The 7,886-nt window shown below is 40.3% G+C and overlaps 1 long non-coding RNA gene across 1 annotated transcript; it reads right to left on the bottom strand.

The window, feature by feature from the left end:
* Positions 1 to 1,072: 1,072 nt before the first annotated feature.
* LOC121598729 lies at positions 1,073 to 6,475 on the bottom strand. The gene is made up of 7 exons (XR_006005609.1): positions 6,338 to 6,475; positions 6,114 to 6,230; positions 3,514 to 4,997; positions 3,138 to 3,437; positions 2,857 to 3,032; positions 2,381 to 2,612; positions 1,073 to 2,323 (listed from the first exon to the last, which is right to left on the bottom strand). It is a non-coding gene; the product is annotated as an uncharacterized LOC121598729 (long non-coding RNA).
* Positions 6,476 to 7,886: the final 1,411 nt, after the last annotated feature.

Raw genomic sequence — 7,886 nt, 5'->3', positions numbered from 1 at the left:
GTCTGTGCTATGAGGTAGCCATCTTGCATGTGCCCGCGTTCTTAGGTGTGCTGGGGGGTTTGGACTATTTACACTTGTGGAAAGGTATGTGTAGCTAGATAGGGATGCATATAACTGTACTGTACTAACTTTTTATAATTCCCGTGTAGATCTGAGTGTTGGTCGTGGTACGGTGTTGTGCCAGATGGTGCCTTTCCTGTAACGAATAGAGAACACAGACACAGAAAAGGCGTAAAAGCGTGACAAAATGGAATTCAATCTAGAACAACACGACAACATCGAAGCTATTCGACAAATGTTTAACATAATGATAAGTGAAATTAGCAGTTTAAGAGAGGATGTAAGGCTTTTAACAACTCAAGTGAACTTATTAACCAATAACATACGGCCATCGGAAACCACCCGTAGAACAGTTTTACAGATAAATTTTATCAAAATCTCGTCCGAAGAACAGCTTGTAATTTTCAACAGGGATCTTCTCGAGGAATCTTACCGCATAAAAAATTCAGGATTGGTTGGGCCATGCTGTAACTGAAACCTTGTCAAATAATAGAATGTTGCAAGCTTTGGACTTTATTTTCGAGAAAAGTTTTTTGTGTAGCTGCAGTTGGACAGGGCTTTCCACAGTAAATATTTCAAAAGTAGCCATGCGAACCTATAGAAATGTTATTAACCTATTCAAGCACATTGCTTGTACTAGAACTGTAGAAGCCGATGATGCGATGGTAGCTGATTTTTTTAAAAATAAGCTAAGGCATGTTAAAGAACGGATGGCAGCAAAAGGAATCCGCAAATCGAGCTGCCATACAGTATAAAAGCGTTTGTAAAACTACTTAATGCGTGAATTAGATATGAAGAATGATGAATAAATAGTGTGTGCTAAAAGCACAGGATGTACAACCTGCGTCTCATAGAATTTAAACCTAATGTTTATCAATTATGAAATATGAATTTATTTTCAACGTTAATTTTGATATTCCAATTTACTTACTTGAACTCTAATAAATAAGATGAAATTCAAACACATAGATTGTTACGAAAATGTTTTTTTTATTATCCGTAAAGAGCGACATCTTATCAAACAAGTAGTGATGTTAACTTAATTCAAAATAGGATCTATTATCCGATAAGAGTATGGAGAAGTGGGCTGAAGATAAAAGTGTTTGGGTTGTCTGTTCCTGCTGCTACTAATTTGCACATAACATCACTTGCTTTAAGCGTAACTGTTCCTATTGCTAAATCTTTTATGCTCCCTTCATATATAAGTAAATCTAAGGAGGAGCATGGAGAATCAAATGCTTCTTCTACAACAGCCATGTTTTGTGCAAAAATGGTTATTTCGGAATTCTGTTCAATGGCGCCTGAAAATTTATAAACACTATGGTCCTTACTTAAAAACCACTGGTCTTTGAATTCCTTGCATAGGACGAAGTCTTTTCTCAAATGCAACATAGTTTGATTTTTCTTTTTTCCTAGCCTTGGATAATTCGTTTTCTCGTGTTTATCTAATGACTCAAATTGTATCAATATACATATTCGATATTCTCTGATATTCGATTGATAACTTGTTCTAAATCGTTGCTGCGGCCTTTAAGCATTTTCTTTAAAAGTTGTAGTGCATTTTCGAAAAGATAGGTCGATATAGTGTTTAAAGGGCCAAAATTATGTACATCGTCATAAACATGAAATAAATTATGTATATTGCTCGTTACAAATTGTTTTCCATAAATTGTTTGAAAATCTAAAACAAACGTTTCTAGCATTGTATTAGCTGATTTCCATTTCGAATAGTGATATTTGCTGCTCAATATGGTAATTGCGGAAAACAATAACAAGAAGTGTTTGAAAGCATGAGCTGCAAGAAATTTCCTCAATATTGGAATGCTTGTGTACCGAAGGAACGTGTAAAATTCTGAGGCTTTCCAATGTGAAAGACAATCTATACCTCTCATTTTCCTTCGAATTTCTGAAGGAAGTTTCATTTTCCTAAGCATGTCTGATATTATATGACCTACATTTGACCAATTTGTTTTTAGTCCTAGGGTTTGATCTTTCCAACCATTTAAAAGTTTGCGCAAAACGCCGAATTCAATGAGATGTAGAGTATCTGATATTATTATAGCGTCTATGATGTTTAAATTCTTTATGCGTAATAGAGGCGAATCATATTTATGATGTTTTCCGTACTTCCTTCTGCGAAACAGCCTATCAATTCTTTTTGGTGCATGTAAATCATTAAACACCACTGTTTTTGATAGCTCACTAAATTCTCCATGGCATGTACATTTTAAACAACCATGCTTGGCATTGAAATAAGCTACTCCTGCAATAAAACAAAAAGTTAGTTAGCATTTAACATGGAAAGGATGTTGTAACTTACCTTTAATAAACGCACGAGCCGGAGAATCTGCGATAATTGCTCGTAGTTTTACTTTTATTTTTTTCCATTTATCATTATTCCATCGTCTTGGACTTTGTTGATGTCTTCAACAAAAGGATTTAAAGCATCGTTTTGGCAGCATTCCGTTACCCAGATGTGATTGTCCTTCGTGATGAAGTGTAACTAACTGACCGTACATGGTGTGGCATTGATGAGAACAGTTTATCTGAAACTAAAGAAAGAAGAATAATATAAGTCAAGTGCATTTCATGCTGATCGTTCGCGATCGTTTCTTCTATGTACAAAGAAATAAGGGCGACATTTGTACATATTTTTCATTTGCACGCTTCCTACCCGCACCAGTGTAACCAGTGCTAGCGGACGAGCTAACACCCAATACTATGCCATAGATTTGGGCGCGGTTGTTGCGTGTTGCCCTGTGGGCCCGGCATGTTTTTACACTCTCGGAACGTTACCTCTGTGGCCCAAACATCTGTGCTAGCATTTTCAGAGCGCAAATATCGCCTTCCAATCATAACGCCTCTACCACGTCCATTCGTCCGGCGTACGTTTGCTCCAGGTGGTTGCTGTCCGATTGGACTTGCTCCAATATGCTGCGCTTCGTACGGCAGCTGTAATTCTCACAGCACAGCTGAAATAGACAATATAAGAGAAAAATATTGTTAGTGGAGCGCAATCCATGTAAACCATTAATTTTAATTATATTATTTTAATCGTCAATTTGTCTTTCTCTTACATTTTACACTGTCGCTAATTTCGGTAGCTTAGGTAAGCTAACAAAACGACAATGATCTGGATACCGCCAGTTACCGGCTCGTAGATGCATGAACGCATTCATCATCACTGAAGATTTGATACATCCATAACAGTCCGCCTCACACGACGAAATTATTAGCAGTTGCGATCTGATACACGACGCCTAAACGCGATTAGAAAATACACATCAATAACGTTTTAGATGAAAAATATAATGACGGTTTAGCTTAATAAACATTAAAATGAAATAATTATTTTGCTTTTTCGCACGGCATATTAGCTGAAATGAAAAAATAAACATTGTTAACCAGTTTATCAAACTGTCTTTCTATTACTTTAGATACTGTCAGACTTACTTCAACTTTGCTTCAATTTAGCATGGATCCAAGTTTCAGCCGATATGCATGTTGGTGCCCGGTGACCCACGGGGTTTTCCGCTGTTTCCAGTTTGTGGTAGTCCGGTGGTTTTTATAGAGCAGTGACTCTCACATTCTCCAGACGGTGCCGAAGGATTAGGAATACGAACGCGTGCTCTAATTTTGTCTTTGCGGTGACATTAATCGAATCAGGACAGGTGCAGTATGATCCAACTACAGCGCGATGGCGAGTAACACGGAAACACCAAGAATGGGTACATAAAACGCGGGTATGTGATGAGTAGCTTGGCGACATTCGGTAGTACAAGCAACAGGCACAATAATCATCAACACCGCACCATATCCTATTCCTTCTTCACAAGTCCTTAGACTCCTCCCACTCATTCATAAGTCTGCGCACCGGCAACTCGAAATGCAGTATAAAAGGAAGTTGGGGAAGAGTCTCAAGTGCCACTTTCTTTACAATTGATGCCTTCGGCCATTGCGGATGTGTAATCGTTTCGTCAGTCAGATGTACCAGTCCGTGTTGTTGGACAACTTCCCTCGACAAGTGCAGTGCCATCGGTGGTTCCGGTTGCCATTCCACGTGGCATCTGTCCTCCCAGATTGCCGGTCCGTGTTGTTCGACAACTTCCGACAACAAGTGCAGTGCCATCGGTGGATTCAGTGGTCGGTCAGCGCGAGTCAACAAAGAATGCCAGTCCGTGTTGTTGAACAGCTCAAGGTAACGGATGCAGTGTCAGCGCTGGTCTCGAATGCCGGTGATAATAATCATCATCGGTCAACATTACCTGGTGTTCCTGCACCATTCCGTCCGTTAGGCCAGCAACGTGGACAGCAACCGTCAACTAATACAGCTGCGCCATCAGTGGTACCGGTTGCTGATGCTCTACCGCAGGAATCAGGCATGAAGATCGGTAGGCAACAGGCATTGACGGGATCTGCAGTACCATCGATTGCATCGCTTGCCGAAGTTCATGCTCCGAAGAATCAGCGTGGTATGATGACCGCTGTTGTAAGACAACATTTACCCACCAGTGCTTCTGCATCGGTGATAGCGGCTGCAATAATGATGATCACCGACGATGAACACCAGGCTGCAGCAAGAGCAAATCAAGCAGTCCTTTCATTTACTTCTACAGAGTATTCTGGAAGCTGCTGCCTTCGTTGTCGGATGCTGTTGATGAAAATAGATGCACGCAGCGCACAGATAATGGTGATTTAAAATGAGCAGTCAACAATACTGAATCCTATGAAGAGTATAAGAAGAAAAGCGGAGAGTTTAGCAATTAAAAAAATCGGAAATGAACAACAGTTTGATGCATTTTTAGCAAAAATAGCTGGAGATGATTTTGCATTTTGCAGTTATACTTAAATAATAGATGCGGATATCAGCAGCCAGGATGCCAACAAAAGGAGGCTTTAGACGTGATGGTTAATAGGACTTTTCTTGCACGGTGTAGCTGGGAAAGATCGTCATGAAAAAAATAGCTTTTAGTAACTGCCCAAATACAGTGCTTATTTAAGTCTATCGCCACAAACCACGTGGAAATAGACGTAGATATAGAATATGATAATTAATATTTAAAAAGAAAACTGACACATGCACCGGCAAGAGTAAACATGCAGGGAAATGTTAAAACAAGCTGAGATAGAAGGAAGAAATAAACATTTATTTATTTTGTTAAATTGCTCTACCTATTTATAGTTGCTGTTTATATATTACATATTATTTATTGATAAACACATTGCTTTTCCATTTTTATTAATCGCAATGTCCTATTGATACTTTATTCATCAATCACCTTTTATCTATTCTTTTCTAATTTTACAAATTAAATGAAAAATTGTACCTTTTATTGTACCTATCACACAGCTAGTGGTACGTAATACACATTTGCTTTGGTAGCTTTCAGGGGCAATGCTTGTTTAAGATAAAAAATGTAAAATGGCTGTTGGTTTCATTTTGCAAATCACTAACAGCCATCGCGTTTTTGCTCCTATCATTTATTGTACTTTATTGCCCACTGTCAACCGTTTGACCGAGGAGGAACAACGCTAACGATATTCCGGAAAATAAATAATGCTGTTGTATCTTAAAAGATATTAACAAAGTGCGTTAACAGCAATAACACGATTACACGACGACAATACGACCATAACAAACTCTGGTGTCAATCGTCGCGGTCAAGCAACAGCAACTAAACCCGAGAAAGGCCGGGATAAGCTGTTCCGTTGGAGTAATTTATTTAAAAGAACAACAAACAACATACGTCGATGGAGCACTAATGCTTAATGCTTAATTAATAAATAAACTAATTAATGAATGATTAGATAAACACATGCATTCATAAGCTATATATAAATGTTATCATCGAATGATTACAACGATGTTCACAGTGTGCCGTAACTTTCTTCAATTCCCCAACTTGATATAATTTCCACCTGAAACGAAATGCTCATCCGGTTGTTGCTCTGACCGCGCAGTTCCCATAAGGCCCGCGCCGACGATGCAAGGTTGTTGTAAACAAAAATAAGGATAAAAAATCAAAAAGTAAAAAGAATCAAAGTTTCCTTACCATCATGCCCACTTCTTTGATGGCTTTTCAATATCCTTCGCATGAAATCCGCTGGGTGCATACGAGGTGAATCGGACTTGTGTGTCTTCGGACAGCTTGGAATACTCCTGAAGAACACTGATAACATCGATTATTCGTAATGTTAAACGGTTGATTTTATCCGATTAGTTATTTAATTTGAGCTTAATGAAAAATTACATATACAACAACTTTAATTGACATACCTTCCTGCGGAGGCGAAATAGCTGCACGTATCTAACCTCCAATCTTTTTCTCCTGGTAAACGATAAGCCGGTCTCGTAGTACAGTCGTCAACTCGTACGACTTAACAACATGCCCGTCATGGGTTCAAGCCCCAAATGGACCGTGCCGCCATACGTAGGACTGACTATCCTACTATGGGGGGATCAATAAGTCACTGAAAGCCAAACCCACAAGTGGTGCAGGCGGGCCTTGACCGGCAACGGTTGTTGAGCCAAAAGAAGAAGAAGAAGAAGAAACGATAAGGACACCCTAAAATATGGAAAATTAGAAGGGTAAAACCCAACATTAGACGGATACGTATAAATATTTCTAATTTACAACACTTTAGCACACATTTTTGCTTCACACTAAGCACAACAAACTAACATAGGAAGCTTCAATATTCGCCAACAGCACACAAGTGAATAGCACCATTGGTCATTGCTTTTAAGTTCATATTACAAACTTTAACACTGACAATATGCAACTAAAATACATGTTTATCACAAAGACGCATCTGCATCAAACTCTTTCACTTTGTAAACATAACCTCGATCCATCTTCACTGCCTAAAATTACACACACATCCACACACTGCACGTCGTCACATGCCGTTTGGTGCTGTTGCACGCACACAGTTGCAGTTCATCAGCGCTCGTCCGTGCTTCTTCCTGCTCTTCCATGCGTTTCAACACCCCTCGCCCTACCCGCTGCACAAAGCGATCGAAAACTCAGCGTCTCGCTCAATGTAGCTAGAGAGCAAGAACCAATAAAAGGTAAAAGGATGTGAAAGAGGGGAAGGAGGGGAGAAAGAGAACGTGGGTGTGAACTATTTTGCGGCCATAATCATTTTTGAACCAACATGGTCGCGTACCGGAGCTTTTTTTGTCAGAAAGAGACAAACTCATACAGCGTGCTATCTCGAACGACCATAAACGCTCGCTTTCTCGATCGCCCGCTGCGCAAAGCAACGGAAGGCGTTATGCCGTTCTGAGAATTTTATCATGCCTTCCTTTTCTCTCCAACGGCAAATTTGTCGAGCAGCTCGTCGAGCTACCCGTCCCTGGCTCCGCCTCATACCCCTCGCCTGAGAGCGCTCTTACAGGTATCGATGTGTTGGTGCGTCAGACGGCCAATCGCTATCAGCCGTCGTCCGTGCCTTTCTCTCCATAGCGCTATCTCTTTCTCGCGTGTGGTCAATGCTCGCGAGCTGTTGTGGCGCCAAAAATGCCGTTAACAAACATTGCGCCGGTAAAGTTGCATTTTTACAAATCAAACCGAAAAAGCGCAATGAGTCCAATCGCTGCCACGTAAAAATGACCAAGGAATCGCTAGCTCACGTTGGAGGGTTTGCTGTGCAACGCGCAGAACCCTAATTCGCATGATCACGTTCAGCCTGGCGCTGATTTTCATCAGCTTTCCGTTCCGCCGGCATCTAGAACGCAAGCTGATTGTGAAACCGGTATACTGGAAAGTTCACTGGCAGTTCCTGGGGCCTGCCATCGAACTGAATGTGCTAAGCATTAAGCA

The sequence above is a fragment of the Anopheles merus genome, chromosome X, assembly GCF_017562075.2.
Source record: "Anopheles merus strain MAF chromosome X, AmerM5.1, whole genome shotgun sequence".
Classification (NCBI taxonomy): domain Eukaryota; kingdom Metazoa; phylum Arthropoda; class Insecta; order Diptera; family Culicidae; genus Anopheles; species Anopheles merus.
The sequence above is the reverse complement of the archived record's forward strand: the minus strand, read 5'-3'. Positions and strand labels throughout refer to the sequence as shown.